This window comes from Coptis chinensis, chromosome 8, assembly GCF_015680905.1.
Source record: "Coptis chinensis isolate HL-2020 chromosome 8, ASM1568090v1, whole genome shotgun sequence".
Taxonomy (NCBI): domain Eukaryota; kingdom Viridiplantae; phylum Streptophyta; class Magnoliopsida; order Ranunculales; family Ranunculaceae; genus Coptis; species Coptis chinensis.
In genome coordinates, this window is record NC_141463.1 from 8,604,141 (window position 1) to 8,625,550 (window position 21,410).

The following is a 21,410-nucleotide window of genomic DNA, read 5'->3' on the forward strand; positions in this document are numbered from 1 at the left end:
ATTTCTAATTAACTCTATATCATATAATAAAAAAACAAAAATTAAACTTACTATACACTTACACTTACATAGGTCTAATCGCAGAGTGAGTCATTTCCTGCAAAATAATTACCTTAACCCACCCTCTGCAAAACAATTGCGAGTAGAAATAAAATACAACAAAACAAAATATATCATAAACATTTTCTTTCTTATTACAGATTTGGACAAATCAGATATGGGAATAAGCGAGAGGAAAACATGTGTTAAGAGCATTCCCAATGCAAGTCAATATTTTCCCCCTCTTATCACCTCCACGTAGGCAGTTTTTCCCCCCTCTTATCACCGTTTTGGTGAAAAGCAAGGTGCCCAATGCAAAGGTGAATATTAATCTCGGACGGGATGTTAGATTCCGTCTGGACGTAAAAATCGAAAAAACGCTCCGGACGGAATGAAACATCCCGTCTGAAATTTAAAAAAAAAACCGAAAAAAAGTCGAAAAATCATGCGAGACGGAATGAAACATTTCGTCCGAAAAAAAAACCCATTTTTAAAAAAAAAAACACACTAGACGGAATCCAACATCCCATCCGAAGTTCACCTCTTTCGAACATTTTTTTTTCAGTTTTGAACAAAAAGGAGATGAAAATTTTCACATTCCCCTCTTTTTCACCTGCATTGGGAATGCTCTAAATAATGTTAGAGAACACTAGAAAGTCTGGATTTTCGAATTTTTGTTTTAAAGGGGTGTTGATATTTTTGTGTATTTGGATTGTGGACATTTGGTATGCAGTGCCGTCGTGGTCCACACACTAACCAAGGCTCCAAACATTTTTTGTAGAAGGTAAGATTTTCTGAGCATTGACTACTTGGAACGGGGGATATTTTTCAACTTTTAGAGTCAGTTTTGGGTTCCTATCAATGATATTCCTTTAGTCAAGTGAGCGGAGGCAAAGGTTCTGGCATAGGGGGCTCTACGGGCAAAAAGTCATTTGGTTGGTTTCTGTCTGTCTATCCTCATTCTTTCGTCCTTCTCTTTCTCCCTTTCTAGGCCTTCTCAATCTCTCCCTCTCCGCTCACGCCCCCACTGCATAACAGATTAACAGGATACTAATAATTCCAACTAGCTAATTACTAGTTTTCACTTCTCACTATTTATTTGGTAGTCATGAGTCCACAAAATAGTTGGTATTCCAACACGTACACATCAACACTTTGATGATGAATTGTATGAAATGATATACATACCGCTCTAATCCCATATCTCAATCTTCCATCACCCGATCACACTCACACCTACCTATCATCATTTTCTCCTACATACCCAAAGCAGTATCCGTGATCAACATCTGAAGTATATTACGTACACTAAATATTTTGTTCACCATCTCTTTTTTATTTCCATCAACCACTTTGTCTACTCCACACTCTTCAGTAGTTCTTCCTTCAGTCTAAAATAAAAGTGTTTCTTTCTCTTCATAGTTTAAGGCACTGTACTGGCCATTTCTATATTTCATCACATTTTCAGTGATGCATTTTAAGGCCATGGAAGATTATATGGTAATTAGTGACGAAGAGGATGAAGAAACTGTTCTAATGGAAGTAGTAGAAGACGTTGAGAAAGCTGAAACATCTTCCAAGAACAAAAGCAAAGCATCAACTTCCATGCAAGAACAAGAGCACCAAAAATTCCCATCAGAAGAGGTTTTGAACAAGTTATGTGCAGAAGCATCCAGGTCGTTTTTCAGTGAGTATGGCTTGTTAAGTAATCAAATCAACTCTTATAATGATTTTGTTGGAAATGGGAATCAGAAGTTGTTTTATGGATGTAGAACCTGGTTATGATCGGTCACAAAATGGTGGACCAGACAGTGCATGGCGTTGTGCTACGGTCAAGTTTGGAAAAGTGAAGCTGGAGAAGCCAGTGTTTTGGTCTAATGAGAGTAGCAAGCCATTGAAAATGCTACCACATCATGCTCGTCTTCAGCGTATGACTTACTCTTCTAGGATCGAAGTCGACTTTCAGGTAAATCTACATATGTAATGTGGGTGATTAACAGAGAAGCCAATTTATTTTTGAAGCAGTCCTGTATGTTAATTTACTGAACCGTCATTTGAGCCGGGATTGCGTCCTGTTTCTGGTGACAGTGTTCTCAGTTAATTTGGGGGTTGCTCCTCGCACTTCTGATGTTCAGCATACCCTGATGGTGGTTTGTTGGTGCCCCAGTATATGTCGAAAATTTTGGATGTTTTTTATGGCCCTTTTTAAGTTTAAGTTGCTAAATAATAAGTGATGTGTCTTCAAAAATTTGGTATAGGGTTTGATAAAAGATGGAAATGTAATTGGCATCTTGACCTATATATGTATATATGTTCTCATGTAGAATCAAATGTTCACTGCTCTGATATTATTTTCTTTAGGAACTCTATCATGTTCCTGCTTATTGTGCATTCATGATATTGTTGAATGATTAGTCTTTAACTGTGCTCCACCTGCTTTTGTTTTGTCAAAATTTATCAGATTTATGTATTAGAGAAACGTGGTGGGAAGGGTGAAGAGTATGTTAAGAAAAGAGAGAAGTCGTGATTGGTAAAATACCTGTAATGGTGGGATCAACTCTTTGTTGGATGAATGGAAGGGAGAAAGGCGAATGTGAATTTTATCATGGGGGTTATTTTGTGAAGGAGCAGAGAAGGTCTGATTCTCGCTTTTTCTTTATAATGATGCTTCACCTTGTGTTTCCTTTCCTGGTATTTCCATTTTAGAGAGTCATCAAACCAGCGCCTAAAGTAGACCAGTAGACTGAATTTTTCATTCCCTTTATTTTGGAACTACATTTACATATGCATATCGCTACAAAGGAAGCTAACACACTTATACAGCTGCTGCACTGCTTTCAAATAAGCTCTTATGATGTTACATTTCTTTCATCTCTTCTTGGGGATTGTGATGTCTCCAGAACTTTTCTTGAGGGTGATTTGTTATAATATATGCTTCTTATTTGACGATTGGTCATAATCTCCCTGTGATGTCAATTGCAGATCTTTGTTGCACAAGAACAGAAATGCCATAAACGACTTGGGGTTTATGAAAAACCAAACTGCTGTATATATTTCCACTCTGAGATGATGAAAAAGCTAAATGTTGCTGTAAGACTAGAGGAAGTGCCTCCCTCAGTAAGTGAACATCTTAAAGGACAAAAGATCCTTGATGTGCAATTCGTGTATTGCACAATTCTTTTATGGGTGTTTCTTTTTGCCCTTGGTATGCCATCCGACAAAGAAATTGGTGAAATGATTCATATCAATCTGGATGATGCCACTTCTGTGAATTTGCTCCTATCAACCATCAGTTATGCTGACAACAAATTTGAAGGTTTCCGCAAAGCAGGAAATGCATTAGAAATAGACCAAATAGTTAAGAAATCAATACTTAATGATGGGATCAGCAACACCAAGTTTCCTCCAAAGGAAAGTGGTTTCCCATTGGAAAGTGCCGGAGACTGTTTGGACAAGCACTTATTTCCCACTCTTAGTGGCCGTACAAGGCCTTTTTCCTGGGATATATGGTAAAATGTCTCTTACAGTCGTGTTCTGGGCAACGAAAACTGGGGAACAGGGAGGATTTTAGAAACAAGAGGTTAGACTAAGCTGCCGAGCTGCTTGACTGAGAGCTGCAAAACCATATTAGGCATACTGAGAGGTGGAAGGTAAAGGCCATACAAAGGGATCTATATGGAGAACGTACTGTGCTGCAGATTGAGCGTTAGATCAATGCTTCAATCATCACAAATGGTCTTTCGAGGGCTTTTTCAACTGGAACATGGCCGCATCATGTAAGTTCTAGACAGAAGATCTCTGGTGTGGCTGTAACACTTCAGAGAACAAATCCCCTGCAAATGATGTCTGAGATGAGAAATGTACGTCAGTATGTCAAATACACCGGGATTGTAGGAAATGCTAGATTCCCGTAAGTGTCAAACTCAATCATGAACTACTTTATTATTGCTTTATATTCGTCTCGTACAATTCTTATCGACCTTAACACTTATAGCTATAGTTAATTGTCTAAAAAGGTGCTATTGTGAGTCTAAACTACAACAGATGTGCAATTTGTACTTTTGCAGGTCCTTGTGCATCAAAACAGTATTATATTCATCGTAAAGATTTTGTGACCTTTGCTATCTCTTTGATTGGAAATGTTTTAGTGTATATTTCCAAGGATCAAACTTTTCAGTCGTTCGTGTCTCAGATTTATTATAATGTGAATCCTTATAGCTAATACATTTACTGATGCAGACACCCTTCTCACTGGGGGAAGCTGTGTTTTCTCTCTACCCCAGATGGAGAAAATTGTGGGCTTGTAAAGAATTTCGCAGTCACTGGAATTGTCTCCACAAACTTAAGGGAGCCTTTGCTGGACAAATTATTGGAATGTGGAATGGAGAAATTGATGGATGGTCTTACTACTATGGGGATTGGGTTGGAGTTTGCAAGGATTCTCCTGCATTTCTACAGGTTTTGAAAAGTAAATGTCGAAGCAAGAAAATTCCGCGCCAGGTAATGGCCACTCTTGGCAGTACAGGATCATTCCAGCTAAGATTTGCCTCAAAGGTTTCTACGAATCTATTATGCGTTTGTCTCAAGTTCATCTCAAGATATTAGTGATCAAAGTGACCGAGTATAATTTGTTACCACCAGCTATATTCAAGGTGTCTGCCACAAATTATTTTCACAATCTGTAAGCAGGCCTCTTAAAATAATCACTTAGTCCATCCATCTTATTCAGTATTATGTGTATTCATAAAATGATGGACAGTAAGAAGTCATAACCATTGAACTTATTATTCTCTCCTGTTATCCTGTAGGTAGAAATAAAATGGGATCATCAGCAAGGGGAGGTTCGTATATTTTCGGATGCTGGGAGAATTCTGCGACCCTTTTTGGTTGTTGAAAATCTGAAGAAGTTAAATTTCATTGAAGGAGGTTACAGCATGCACTCCCTTTTAAATGAGGGAGTATTAGAGCTTGTAGGATTTTATCGATATCTCATGTATGATTCCTATGATATATACAATTACGTTATACCACATGCATAAAATAGCAATGAAAATGTAAGATCGCACTTTGGTCACAATTTTCAATTTGAAGTTCCAAGCTTTGATCTAAGAGGAGAAGATGTTCTTGACACACTCAAGATCTTCTTCTTCTTAACTTTGCTTGAGTCAAGTTCCAACCACTTAACGGAAGCAACCTTTTTTTTTCACTTAAACCAAGAACCAAGAACCCACAATGGCTAGGGGAGGATACCACCTATGGAATCTCCACAAATTACCGGGCTTCTACTTTAGAAAATGTTGGAGGCTCGCCATTAAAGGAGAGAGAGCTTTTCTTGTTGTTCGATGATTAATATGTGAGAGGTGGGGGTCTATTTATAGAGGTTCCCACCTTCTCAATATTGATAGGATAGAGTCCTATACTCATCTAATATCGATAGGATAGAGTTATATACTCATCTAATATCTCGATAGGATAGAGTCCTATACTCATCTAATATCGATAGGATAGAGTTATATACTTATCTAATATCCGATGGGATAGGAGTCCTATACTCATCTAATATCGATAGGATAGAGTCATATACTCATCTAATATCCGATAGGATAATATACTCATCTAATATCCGATAGGATAGAGTCCTATACTCATCTAATATCGATAGGATAGAGTCCCTATACTCGAAATTTATCCTTATCTTGGTGGGCGCCTATCCAACCTTATTTCCAACATCTCCCACTTCCACAACGCCCTCAAAGAAGGTTTCTAAGAGAAGCATTTAAGTAGAATGCTTAGCCATTTGTGTGTCTCACACGCAAATGGTTCGTGTGACCCTAGCACACGTATCATGATATCTCGTGAAGTAGCAAAGTCGCAATGAAAAGCACGACCATAACTGATCTACCATGAAAGTGATCTTAAAGAAGATGAATCCAAAACCTAATATCCGGAGAGTGTGTGTATACCCCAAGATCTGCTTTGTTTCATCACTTTGACAAATAGCACTCATCCCTATGAGTCCACACCATAAAGTCAAAAACGTATCACATGATTCACAATTATCATCAATTGTCCGGCGGCGCCGTAGAATCCCAAAGGATTGTGTGATAAACCCTTCTTCTTTTACCCTTTGCACGAAGTTAGTCATTGTCGCCGAAGTTCTACCAACTTCCCAAAGATGCATCCAAATAAATTTTTAGTAAGAGCTTGTGGGGAGCAAACCAAAGTTACGAGTAGTCCTCTTATTTTCTTTGACAAGGTCAAAAGTTCAAGGAGGGTACCATTCGATATGTTTTAAACAAAAATATATCAATAGAGCTCACATAGCAAGAATTTTAGGGATATTTCTTTTCTTGCTCTCAAAGGTCAACTATACACATGTTGTGTGAAAACATGTCATGGCAAGAGTATCTAATTTGTTTACTCAACAATAGATATCTGTATGTCCACTCATACCATGCAAGTGTTGTCATCCCTAATGACAATTCCAAGGATACTATGCTCCCACTTGGCAACAACCGCTTGTAGGTTTAGACAGAATCTTCCCTATGAAGCACTTTTCTTCTTATCCAATTATAAGAAGGGGCATGACTCCTAAGACTAGGTCCACCTTCCTATAAGGTTTAGTGACTTGTCAAGCTAAACTCCCATCATTTAAAATGGAAGTGATCGTTCATGTGAGGAACCAACCAACCCTATCGACATACATATGAGATGATAAATGGTTATAATGAGAATGCAATCGATCCGAAAGAATGCACTTTTATTCATTAAACCATCAAAGTGTTCTTAACATAATCACATCCTCTTTAACCCAATCATTTTTACATGTGCAAGGAAAAGTTCCTTTGAATAGGTTTGGTCACTGATCCAAAACCATCCGATCAAGGGATATATGTTGTAGAACCACTTTCTTTTTCAAGATCATTTGTCGCACGTGAGGGTATTTTAACTCTATATGCTTGGTTCTTCCATGGTACTTTTGGATCTTTAGCATATGCAAGAGCAAGCCATGCCATCTTTGTGATGTGAACTCGGTTCAAGAAATTTTGAGAACACCGACAAGTGTTTGATGAATCGTCTGAGCCACACTGACCTCTACGTGGCGTAGAGCAACATGCAATACTCACCTTCCATAGTTGAAAGTGCTATGGAAGTTTGCTTTTGTTTGCTCCCAGATATAGCACCTCCATTCATTATGTAGGTATATCCCGAAGTTGACTTCCTCTCATCAAGGTCTCCAGCCCGGTCGCATCGGAGTACCCAATCACTTTTAAGATCTTTCCCTTGGTAGACAAGTGAGTAGTCCACGGTGCCTTTAGATACCTCATTATCTTCTTGACATGCCTTCCAAAATGCGACCCGAGGATTTGTTTGGAACCTTGATACTAACCCAACCTGCATAGCAGATGTCCGGCGCCTTGTACACAACATTGCATACATAAGGCTTCCGATCTGGCTTGAGTATGGTACATTTTTCATAGCCTCGAGTTTCAGTAGGATTCTTGGGAGACATTTTAGAACTCAAAGACTCTCCTAGACTTCATTGGGAGATCCACTTGCTTACAATCACATGTTGAATCTTTCCAAAACCTTCTTGATATATGTCTCCCCGAGACAAAGATAACAAGCGCTTGGGCCGATCACGAAGTTACTTTAACTCCTAAGACATAACTTGCTTCATCCATGTCCTTCATTTTGAAGTTTAATGACAACCACTCCTTAGTGGAATTTATCAATGCCTTATTGTTACCTGCTAACAAAATGTCATCCACATATAGAGATAGAATCACAAAACCATTTTTAGATGTCTTGACATATACGCAATGGTCCTCATTTACCATTTTGAATTTGTCTTGAAGCATTGCTTCATGGAATCTCAGATTCCACTGTCTAGAGGCCTGTTTTAAACCATATATGGATCTGTTCAGTTTACACACTTTGTGTTCCCTCGACCTTGATTGAAAAACCAAATGGTTGATCCATATAGATTTCCTCTTGTAATTCTCCATTGAGAAAAGCAGCTTTGACATCCATCCGTAAAGCTCTAAATCTAAATGGGCAACCATTGACAAGAGGAGACGTATGGAGGCAAATCTCACTACTGGTGAGAAGGTGTCCTCATAGTCTATTCCTTCTTTTTGGGTGTAACCTTTTGCAACAAGCCTAGCTTTGAATTTGTCTATGTTCCTTCCTCCGCATTTTTCTTTTGATCTTGAGAACCCACTTGTTCCCAATAGATCTCCTGTTTGGAGGTAGATCAACTAAGTCCCATACTTTGTTTTTCTTCATCGACTCCAATTCTTCCTTCATAGCTTCCATCCACTTACTTGTATTGGACCCAGAAATAGCCTCCTTGAACGCTTTAGGTTCATCGATATTTCTGTAAGTGCATTGGTCATATTTATCTCCCCTTCAATCTCAAACCGACGTTTGGGGATATGGCCTCTAACACTCTTACGAGGTTGGGATTGATCAATCATTTGACCAATGCCATTGTTACTAGAATCGGGTTGATGAAAGTTTCATCTTCTTTTTTCATCGCCAGCTATAAGGTTATCAACTTCAGAAAGTTGTATATCCTTATCAACCTCACCCCTCATTGGGTATTGATCCTCTAAGAATCGGACGTTACGCGGCTTCTATTTCTCGCGGACATGCCCTTGAGTATCCTCCCCCTAGGAAGACATACCCCTTAGAAGTCTCAATCAGATCTTATAAAGATACACTTCTTTCCGTGAGCACTCAACTTTCCAAATTCTCGATTTTGAGAAGTGACAAAGGCCGCACACCCCATGGTCTAAGGTAGTTCAAAACGGGTTGTCTACCACCATAGTTCATAGGGTGTTTTGTCAACAGCTTTTGAAGGAACTAGGTTAAGTATGTCTTGCAGCCAAGTAACAATGCATCACCCCAAAATGAGATAGGCAAGTTAGCCCGAGCCATCATAGATCTAACCATGTCCAAAGCAGGTTCTATTCCTTCTCTCGTGAGACACCATTCTCACAGGGGTATAAGGAATAGTTAGTCGTCTAGCTATACCCTTATTTTTCACAGAGTTCCTTAAACTCATCGGAAAGATATTCACGCCCCATGGGTCAGTTCTTAAGGCCTTTATTGTCCTATCAAGTTGATTCTCAACTAAGTTCTTGTACTTTTTAAAATAGTCCAAGGCGCCCGATTTGTGAGACATCAAGTACACGGTCCCATAACGTGTATAGTCATCCTGTGAAGGTAATGAAATACAAAGCCCCATGCCTTGTCATTACATTCATTTGTCCACGGATGTCCGAGTGAATAAGTTGTAAAGGATAAGTTGCCCTTTGGGCTTTCCCAAAAGGTTTCTTGGTGGCTTTTCCAAAGAAGACAACTTTCACAGTTTTCCATTTTAACAGAGGTTAAGTTACCTAATAACCCCCCTTGCTAAGCGGTCTATCCTATTGTGTCCAATATGTCCTAGTCTAGCATGCCACAATTGGCAACCAACCATTTTAGACATAAAAACTTCAGTTTGTGCTAAGTGTAATGTCATAAAAGAATTCATTAAATAAGCATGACCTATCAAACTGTATTTTAAAGATATCTCAAGCGAAGTTCGGGAAAAATTAAACACATAGGATTCTTGAAGTAATTTCAAAACTGATAAAAGATTTCTCCTAATTGAGGGTACAAAGAGTACTTCTTCAATAAGGATGGATCTCCCACTCGCAAAATCCAACCTACAAGTGCCTGTGCCCAAAACATCGCTAACACTTTGGTTTCCCATGTGGACTCTCCGGAGTTCCTTGTGGAAGTTTCCGAAATCTTCAAATAGGGACCTATCCCTAAACTTATGTAGTGGTCATGTCACGCTGAATCTACAATCCAATATTGTGATGAATCGGACAAAGATGACAAGATTTCTTATCACATTGACATTACTTAAAGTAAAACTCACCTCGGAGAAGGACATGCCCTAGCATAGTGTCCCATCGATGACAACGGAAGCATTCAACACTAGTCATGTCTATCGACTTCCTAGGTTTCTTTTGCTTGTGGGTTAGGCTTGGCCTTTTTCCTTGCCTTTCCTTTTCCACTTTTCTTGTTCCAAGGAGCCTTCCTCTTTTGGAGTTGACATCATTTGTTTCAGGTTTGAACAACAAGGGCTTTTCATTGAGAAGCCTTTGTTCCTCAAGCTTCACATTTCCTTTGCACTGTGCAAAGTTTGTGATATTTGTGTCATCATCGTCCAAGATAAGACGAAATTGTTCCCAAGTTTTAGGTAAAGACCTAATGACAGCTTTGAATTTGTTTGCTTCATTTGACAGACCTCGGCCCCGCTTGGCTAACTCAAAGAACCATGTTTCTCATCACCGTGCAATGTTGTGTCATAGAGGTATGGGGCAGCTTGATAAATTTGTCAAAGCTCATTTGTAGCCTCCTCAGCTGTGCAGTAGTCGCACCCCCAAGGTCCGCTTTTACTGCTTCCCATAGCTCTTTTGCCGATCCAAGGCCATCATACCGCATCATGAAGTCATTCCTCATGGTGCCAAGTATGGCAATTCGGCAACATTATCTTTGCTTGTATACTCATTGTACTTTTTAAGTACAAAGAAGATAAGCAACCTTGTGTTAATCCTTCAAATGTAGGTTCTAGCATCTTGTCTCCGCTTATTACATCAATGACCTTCTATCTCCGCTAATTAGCCTAACTTTCCTAGACCAAAGTTCGTAATTTTATCGTTTAACAAGTCCTTTTCGTAGCATCGTGAACGGGGATTTTCCATCGGTGCCATTCTATCAAGTTTGAATTCCAAAAATAAGATACTACTTAATAAGAATCATCTCTTAAATTTAAATCTAAGTAATCCACATTTTCACATATGAGATGATCATGATAATCTACTAGCATGATTCTAGCCATTAAATAAAATCAATGCATTTGACTATCAATAACATAGAATATGCAAAAAATCTACTACTTAAATTTCCATTTCATAAAATTGTTTCTACAAAAAAAGAGTTTCCTATCTTTCAAAAAACAACGTAGAACTAAACAGAGCTAGTCAACCATGAACATAGAAGCTTCCTGGGTGCCCAGGGGAGTCATCATCATCCTCGCAGTCACTATCAGCCATTTGAAAATTACTAGCCACTTCCTCTGTTTCCCCGTGAGGTGGGAAAATAAACCCTGATGACACATCATATGGATTTGGTTCCTTAGCATCGTCCCATAATCGATGTAGGAGAGATTTAAGTGGTTGAGCCTCATTCCTATCCTGAATAGGACTGGGGCTCTTTGGTGTATATTCACGGTGATGGTGGCTCGCATCTCTATCTTATCGATTTCAAGACAAGATTTTTTTGAAAGTTCTCCTATATTGCTTAGCGTCATGCGTTTCTTGGAAGCCCGCTCCCAAGATCCGGTTCCGATTTTCCTACAAGTTTGGGTCTATGTGACTTAGGCATTGTGCCTTAGTTTTCATATGACCGTTGATAGAAAAACAAACAATTTTATATTCATGCAATAGTAAAATCCAGATTCAAATAATTATTCATGGTAAAAATAAACATCCTAATGTCAATTTTTAATTGTGGAAAAATACATGTGAAAAAAATCCTAAAATTTATAGAGAAATAATCTAAAATAAATTTCCATGTAAAAATTTCTAAGAAAAAAAAATTTCCTAGAAAAAAAAAAATTTCCACTAATTATTTCCCATAAATAATTTATTTTACAAAAAAAAATTAAGCAATATCTAATTAATTTTAAACAACCTAATTATTTAAAAATTAATTAAAATATTTTGAAAAAAAAAAATTTTTTTTTTCAAAAATTGTAGATCACAAGATCAAAACCGCAAACAAAAGCATGCAAACCATGGAAAACCGCTCGATGCCAATGTAGGATTTTATCGATATCTCATGCATGATTCCTATGATATATACAATTACGTTATACCACATGCATAAAATAGCTAGCTGAAATGAAAGATCGTGACCTTTGGTCACAAACTTTCAATTTGAAGTTCCAAGCTTTGATCTACGGGAGAAGATGTTCTTGACACACTCAAGATCTTCTTCTTCTTAACTTTTGGCTTTTGCTGAGTCAAGTTCCAACCACGAACGGAAGCAACCTTTTTTTCCGCTAACCAAGAACCAAGAACTGACAATGGCTAGGGAGGATACCACCTATGGAATCTCCACAAATTCATTGGCTTCTACTTTTAGAAAATGTTGGAGGCTGCCATTAAAGGAGAGAGAGCTTTTCTTGTTGTTCGATGATTAATATGTGAGAGGTGGGGGTCTATTTATAGGGTTGCCACCTCCTCAATATTGGATAGGATAGAGTCCTATACTCATCTAATATCGAGATAGGATAGAGTTATATACTCATCTAATATCCGATAGGATAGAGTCCTATACTCATCTAATATCGATAGGATAGAGTTATATACTTATCTAATATCTGATAGGATAGAGTCCTATACTCATCTAATATCAGATAGGATAGAGTCATATACTCATCTAATATCTGATAGGATAGAATCCTATACTCATCTAATATCTGATAGGATAGAGTCCTATACTCATCTAATATCAGATAGGATAGAGTCCTATACTTAGTGGTTTATCCTTATCTTGGTGGGCGTCTATCCAACCTTATTTCCAACAGAGCTTGTCGGAATTGAAGAAGAAGAGGACTGTCAGACTGCATGGGCAATCAAGTGTCTTCTTTCGGAAGATAGAGGCTATACGCACTGTGAACTGGATCTATCTTTCCTGTTGGGACTAAGCTGCGGTATTATTCCTTTTACCAACCATGACCGGCCAGGCTAAGAGGTCTATCTTACAATCTTGGAAGCACTCCAAACAAGCAATTGGTTTCTTCACCACAAACCCAAGCATTAGAGTTGATACGGCGTCTCATCAGATGTATTATCCTCAGAGACCTCTTTTTCGGATCATGGTTTCGGATTGTCTTGGAAAACCTAGTTATCACCCTTGGTCAAAATTTTCATCCAGCAAAGCCTGAAATCTACAATGGACAGAATGCCATTGTGGCTGTGAGCGTTCACCAGGGGGTACAATCAAGAAGATTCATTAGTAATGAATCGAAACACTCCGAATTTCGACAGAATTACGGAAAAACAATATTTGTTCCCGACTCTTCGATCTCCGAGGTGTGACGCAATCTCAACTTCCGAAAACCCATAAACAGTTTAAATATGCGGATAATTAAAAACTAATAAAAATTTCGAATTAACAAAAGTCCTCTTCATTACAAAAATTAACAAATGAAAATGCAAATAACCTTATCTCAACTGAAAATCTATATCACCTCAAAGGAAAACAAAGCCCCTATCTTGAAATGCGATGCTAACGCAATCTACAAGCAGCAACCAATCTTCTTCAACACTAAACCTGTCAAGACTTATCAACTATGTTCATTTAATGAACACACCCGATAAGCAAACATGCAAATCGGGTCAGCATTATAAAAATGCTGGTGTGAGTAGCTCTAAAATACAACATATACTTATACATGTACATACACAATCCATAAGGCCGTTAGTTCCTCCACCGAGACGCCTTAACTTTCCACGACTAATACAACATCCTTAAGTTCAATAACTAAGACAAGTAGTTCCTCCACTGAGGCGCCTTAACTTCTCACTAACCACACAACAAACTATACTTATAATAAATAAGGCATGTAGTTCCTCCATCGAGGCGCCTTAGGTTCTAACTAAACAAATAACCAACCAAGCATATTATATCCGTACTGCATTTCATGCTCAATTACAGAGTGGATCGTCTTTGCCCAAGTAATTAGTTTGACCCACCCTTCAGCAAAGCGATATATAATCATATATCTAAAGATATATCATTAACCAACATATTACCATAATTATATTAATTAAGGCTTTCTTTGTGTGTCCCTAAAATTCACGTCGTATCTATGTCTTACCTAGTTTCCTTGGCTACCACAATCGCTTCCCAACGCCAAACATGTACATCCACATGCCTCCCTTACATAATGAACCACTCGGTCGCGTAACTACCCCCGAAATGGATGCCGCACACCGTAACCCTCACACGAAAAGCCATTATGCAAGTATCGCCACTATTCGGCATAAAATATCGCGCCTCGCTTTATTTTTGCTAACGGAATAATCAAGCCACTATTATTATTCGATTGACATTGCCCAACACATGGGTCAATCAACATCTCATATATATACACCTACACAAGGGCCAATCATATCACATACACCCACACAGGGCAAATCACATGAGTTGTGGTAGTCAAGTTCTAGGATTTTCGTTATTATATAATTTATTCAAAAAATACATTTATGACTCATAATCATTCCACTATATCACGTCAAAAGTCAATTACCTTATTGCACTAAGCCACAATATTTAGAAATATCTCAATTATATCTCATAACCACTTTCATTCTTTCATCTTGTAATGACCGAGAAATTTTACCTAAGGACAATCTGGTCATTTCACGTGTTAGTTCAGTGCTACTATAGAATAATTGGTGTAGACTGATATGGGTGACGAGTGTTGGTATCTGTTTTATTTAAATATTCTAGTAATTACAATTTTTGGTATGGGTGTTTGACGCGGTAAATTTCAAAATTAATGCAAATTTATTGGTTGTTACCGTTAAAATGGAACCGGTTAATTACTAGGTCATTGGCGGGGTTAAGTTTATCATTGGTGGGGTAGTAACGTATATTATTCACGGACTTGGAGGATTATGGGCTGTTCATTGATGGTTATTTTTTTTATATTGGCCTTTTCTATTATATTGGGCTTGTTGTACCTTTTATTTATTGGGCCACTTCTTAAATGTTGTTATATATCGGGCCTGTTATATTATTTGGGCTTGTTCTATTAAACCAAGTTTGAGTTGCTTTTATTATTATTAATTTTTTTTTGGGACTCTTTTTATAATTGTGAGGGGAGGGGTCTGTTGGATAAGTAAGCCACGTATGGCTTCTAGAAAAAGGGGGAGGAAGGCTAAAAGAATAAAAAAGGACGAGGATCTCGGGGTACTAGCGGCGGCAACTTGGGAATTCTGTGAGGCGTCGAGTTTTTTGATAAACTAAGTGAAGGAAACAAACTTCTTCTTCATCGATTCAATTTTTTCATTTCTTCAACTCAGGTTCGATGTTTTAAAACTATAATTTAGATCTGTTTATTTGAATTGTGTTTAGATTGATCTTTGATTTGATTAGTTGTCATGAGATCGATCTCAATGTGATTGAGGTAGAGCCGATTCTATTCAAGAGAATTTCGTGTTTTTGATCTGGAAAATTATTACTTGAATTGTCGATTCTTAGGTCATTAGATTACTACTATTCCGATCAATTATGAGAATGTGATGTGGATTCATTTAAATCGCTTTTAGCAATGGAAGTCATTGTTTAATAGTAAACTAAGTGAGTGGATTCATCTTTTATTACTTAAATTTATTTGGAAAGATTGTTTGTCCAAACCTTGAAACCGGGGTTGGTAGTTTGAGGCACGATTCATTGTTTTGTCTAAATTTCGAAGTTTATGTGAAGTTCGATAAGTAGCATGACACTCTGCGGTATCCGGTGTTTGTAACAGATTAAGATTTTATATAGTTTAGATATATAAGTTATTAAGATCGAACAAACTATCGCCGGCCGTGCCGCTTGTCGACCGCTAAAAAGGCCGCAGCAAAGGTCGCTACGAAACATATCACCGGGCACTAGGCCCATCACCAGCCGTGTTAGTCCGTTTTTAGGCAAACATCCAAGTCCCTTATATGCTATATCGCTAGGCCAAGGCTAGGCCATGCGTAATGTATTGGTTGATTTACTCGGCGAACTATATTTAGTTAGGATAGTATGGATTAATATTCTTTTATTGGTATTGAGATTTTGTTCGGGTGGGTGAGGGTTCGGAAAAACTTGAATGAGTAGAAGTGAAGGGACATACCCCAGTAGAATACTTGATTCAAGGTTGAGAATCGGTTAATTAGGGGACGTCACCTAATTAGAACATGAGTGAGGAACCCATACCACCTTCCTCATCGGAAATGGCTTAATCCATTCCCATAGAACCTTACACCTCATTAGGAGAACTACGATTGGCTTGATCCCTTAAAAGGGTACGTAGGCAGCCACCCGGCTCAGCCGCTTCCATAGGAAAACCCCTACCCCTTGTACAAAGAAGTCGAGTGTTTAATCTGTTTTATTATTGATAAATTATGGCTAAATTATATTGGACGTGTTGTGCATGGATATATGAAATTATATTGAATGCTAACGTTTTTCTTGAGAGTATGTTAATCGATGCACTTACGAGGATTTAATAAGGAAACGGTAAGTGGTAATAAGCAGCTAAAGGTATGTGTAACCTTGTCTTTTGTTTTCAATTTTATTTCAAGTGTATTATTATATATTGACTATGTATCCAACGTTGAGCGTTAGAGTATCTTCACAGGGACAAACAGGCTCCCAGAAAACAGGAAAAGGGCGTATGTGTTCACTAAGGAAAAATTGAACGTGAAGCGTACTCTGATCAGCTAAGACGGTTCTTTTAGTTGTTCTTATTCCTAAATTTAGTCATTTAAGTTGTTTTGTAATAATTTAGTATTTCTTTATTGCCTTAAATAATGAATCCATATTAGGAGGCATCCATTAGTTAGAAACTATGACATGGATTAGCGTTCACTTGTGAAAGACCGATCCGGGGTATGAGATTTGTTTTGGGGCGCTGCAGCTACTTGATTTAACTGGCATTTGTCGAGATGGTTAAGTAGCCGGTGCCACGAATCAATATCTTTAATAGTTGGGTTTACGGTTGAGGTTTTAATATGATAAATGGAAGTGCATTATTTGATTTTCATGCTAGGACAGGTTGTAAATTTATGAAATGTTAGAAATACAGAGGAAATTCTGTCGAAATTTCTTTGAACGCGATGTTCAAAGGGGGGTTTTATACTTTAGTTCTAGTTTGGACTCGTGTGAGTCAAACCTGCTCACGTCTTGGTTTATTAGAGGGTTGAATATTTGGATCGAGCTCTTTTATCTGAATATTCAATTGTCTGGAAAATCGGGGCGCCACACACGTGCCAATATATTATTACACTACGCCACAATCCCGTGAGAAATAACCACAAATACTCTACTAGCAACTCACAGATAAAATAATGGAGTGTCTATACATTTATTTCTCCAAAACTATTGCATTTAATATATATTACCAACATATGATATAATGTCACAATATCAACATCAAATCTTAATTAGATAATGACTACCAAATTTATACAAGCTTCCACAGCATTTTAGCATTTGATTTGTCCATACAATTTACAACATAAAATGTAGCACAATTAAACAGTCTACAGTCCACAATCAAAGCTCAATATATATATGCTTTAGTGCTTTACACACTACTCACGTCAAATCTTAATTAGATAATGACAAACAACGTTATATAATTTTCGACAATATTTTATTACTATATTTGTCCATATTCTTAAATATGAGAAAAACTAGAAAAAGTCAACATTCTACAGTCAATGGTCAAAGTCAAAGTCGACACGTCATGGTCGAAGTCAAACTATCATGGTCGAAGTCAACTATCATTGTCAAAGTCAAACTGTCGTTTCTATGTTCAACAGGTTCATGGTCATAGCCATGGTTCATGGCTAAAGTCAAAGTTCATGTCATGGCTAAGGTAATGGTTCGGACCCAACTGGCCAAGCCCAAACTTTAAAACCCGGCCCCAAAAGTCTAAACCAACTTATTATTCAACCTGACCCAATTGGGGTCATAAGGACCAACCCACATAAAATTAGAAACCGGTCCAAAGAAAACTAATTAGTTTTGGCCCATACAACTTAAACTAAACCGGCCCAAAAACTTTGAACTGAAACCGGCCCAAAAACAGTTTAACCTAACATGGACCGGCCCAAGCAATACAAACTACAATCGGCCCAACCAAAACAAAACAAGGTCGGCCCAACCAAAACCAACTAAGAAATTAGGCCCAAAGCCCAAACCGACCATTAGGTCTTCTTCCTCACCTGCTACCACCACCACTAGCCACCACCTGCTCAAGTCCGGCCACCACTCGTCCTCCCCCCTTAACCCACCGGTTTTAATCCCTATAAAAACCCCTTAAACTTTAATAAAACCAAAAATCTCACCTCCTTAATCCCTCATCTTCATCAAACCTAGATCTAGAAATAATTCCCGCCGCCATTAACGCTCGTTTCAAGCTTTAGCCGCACCATTGTCCAACCCACAACCACCACCAAACAATCCATTCCAGCCGACACATAAAAAAAAACAAAACATCAAGAGTTCAACCAACATCATAACAAAGCGCCATTGATGAACAAGCAAGCTTTACCGCCACCCCCAATATCCATCCCGACATTTTAACCACCGATTTCAACCAACAAATACCCCAACACTTCACCACCACCACCCAACATCTTCAATCCTAACCACATCAGTACGGGTTCAAAACCAACCCAAAAGAGTTCAAACCAAAATATGGGACGATTTCTTGTTGTTGGCTTGCGCTGCCATTAACAGCTTCAATGTCCATCTCCGAGTCTCAACAGAGTTTCAAAATACAGTTTAACCAATTTTAACAACAAGATGAGCAGGGACAAAATAACAGATCAACAAGATGAAACGATGATGAGTTTCAAAACAGATCGAATGCTAATAACAAAATAATGAACCGAAAATATGAGCAGAAATTTTTTAACAGTATACGCCGGTACACGGAAACTATAAATTCGGTGAAATAGCAAAAATAGCTACTCACCTGTATTAAAACTCAACTCGACGAATCCCTCCTCGTCTGAATCGTCGCTCTCCACCCTCTAGCAAACGAGTTTCTAGCTCTCCCTCCATTTTTATTATTTTTCTTCTCTCAAAACCCTATTCTCTAGAACAATGTGATTATATACTTGGGTTTGAAACCCAAGCCCAAAATGACTCTCCTGGCCCAAAAATCAGTCCACAGATTCCAAATCCAATCCAAATTCTATTTTTAAATAAATAATCTAGAAATTGGGCTCTAGACAAATTTCTTTAGTGTGTTTTTGTTTAGAGAAAGACCAATATTATTATTTTTGATTCTACTCAAAATTAAATAACACTCAAACTTTGGGTGTATTAAAGGATTTAAAAATTTTATTTCTCCTTTTTACCCTTTTATTTGTACGCCAATTTCTTCCACAAATAAATAATACAAAAATATAATGTCTGATATAGTCATGGCAAGTGTGTGTCAATCGAGGGTAGATCACTCATCTGAAGCACAAGAAGGAGGGAAAATGTGTGTATTGCTCCAAGATGTACTGGAATCAAATAATACAATTGTCTTATAAAAAACCATTTGTCTTTTTCACAATTTCTCAATTTGAATTACATTAATTAAACATGTTATTTAAAATTATAAGAGATATATTTTAAATTGTTAAAGCTGTCATTGAAATTAGTTGTAATCAACATACATTTTTCCGCCTTTGAAGTTGATGTTTTCCACATTGTTTTGAAGTCTCTCCGTAATTCATCTCACTTTTAATTAGAATTTTGTAGATTTCGGATAAATTTTAGTTATTTTGATTAATCCACCATTCTTTTGGTAACTAATTTAGTCAAGTTTTTTTTTTGGTTGTTGATAGTTGGTTTTTAGTTTTGACTAATAAAAAGGTCAAAATTGTAAAAGTCAAGGGAATAGTTCCGATATCGTCAAATTTTAGTTTTTTGGAGGAAAAAAAAAAAAAAAAAAAGGACATTTCCTCTAAACTTAAATTTTTTTGCATCTGTGTATCTATACCCAATTTCCTGAATAACTAATTTAATTAATTAATAAATAATTACGTATTTTAAATAGGGAACACTTCCACAGTTACAAGGCTGAGGTCAAGAATAAAGAGATACTTGAAACTAAACGGCTCAAGTCAAAGGATAAAATAGAATTTGGTACAATGCATATCAAAATTGGACGTGTAGACAGCCTAGACGATCTGCAAACTTGCAGAGTGGTGATATAGTCATTGGCAAGTCTGCAGAATCTGGGGTAGATCACAGCATTAAACTGAAGCACACAGAAGGAGGGAGTCATATTGTCAGCAAACGATGAGGGACAAACTTCGCATCTGTTTCTCTCAGACAGGTTTTCTCTCTTGCTCCTTTCAGCCTCTATGGCTCTATCCCATGGATCATCTATTAAACAATATCTCATTATACTTTATCTGTTTATATATCCAACATGTTAATTTAGTCAATGAAATTCTTTCCTATGGTTGACTGATGGTGGCAATATGCCTATTGGACTCTATTCAATGCAACAAGTTCTTTGAAGGGAATGTTATGAGTAATACAGAGAATTGGCTTCTAGAGTACAGTACATTAAGTATATGAATACATGGTTGCAGGTACGCTCACCATCTGTTGGCGACAAGTTTTCAAGCATGCATGGTCAGAAGGGAGTTATAGGTCTTTTGGAGTCTCAAGAGAATTTCCCTTTTACGCATCAAGGAATAGTTCCGGATATCGTCATAAATCCACATGCATTTCCCACCCGGAAAATTCCTGGACAATTGCTTGAGGCTGCTTTGGGGAAGGGAATTGCTTCTGGTGGTCTGATTAGATATGTTACTCCTCTCGTGACTCCTTCAGTTGATGACATTACAGAGCAACGGCACAGGTATTATCTTAGCTAGGACCAGACCATTCTATGTAAAGTGCCTTTGTTAGTTATTGCCTCAAAAGTTGGAATCAAAATGGTTTGTTTCTCTTGTAAGTAATTTGTGAAGGATATATTGCTCTCTCTCTCTCTCGTTTTCTATCAATCTCAAAGCATGTCTCTGCCTAGATGAGGAATAGGAACCAAGGGTGATCTTTACTTCCTTTTGACAAGTTTTATTGTAAACAAGGTAATCTGTGTGTGTGCGTGTGTGTCGCACTATACCTCTGATTGAAGCTTAATAGTTGTCCACATTCGATAACGTTTTAAATTTTGATTTTAAAATATATAAGTTTATAATTCTGCACATTATGATGAAAACATGTTTAGTGTCAAATTTAACTTTTAAATGTCAATAATAAATTGTTGAATTGTTCATTTTCTAAAATTCTATTCAAACCCAAAATCTACAATGTTCAATGTCAGTTATCTTATCTAAAAGTAGTTATCTTATTGCAAAGTCTTTTTTCTGGGAGTTATCTTATCTACAAAACAGTTATTTTGGAGAGGTGTGAAAAAGATGAATAAAATATATTAAAAATAAAAAACAAGTAAAACAAAAACAAAAAAGCTTAGATTCTAAAGATTTTCTATAAAAAAAACACTTATGGTCCTAAAAACAATG

The 21,410-nt window shown here is 37.5% G+C and overlaps 1 pseudogene across 1 annotated transcript; it reads left to right on the forward strand.

The window, feature by feature from the left end:
- The first annotated feature begins 1,524 nt into the window (after nt 1–1,524).
- LOC147479729 (DNA-directed RNA polymerases IV and V subunit 2-like) lies at nt 1,525–21,005 on the forward strand (annotated as a pseudogene). The gene is made up of 10 exons (XR_015205409.1): nt 1,525–1,726; nt 1,812–2,005; nt 2,554–2,675; nt 3,022–3,949; nt 4,279–4,539; nt 4,848–5,009; nt 12,694–13,175; nt 16,238–16,243; nt 19,931–20,212; nt 20,475–21,005. The product of XR_015205409.1 is annotated as a DNA-directed RNA polymerases IV and V subunit 2-like (transcript).
- Nucleotides 21,006–21,410: the final 405 nt, after the last annotated feature.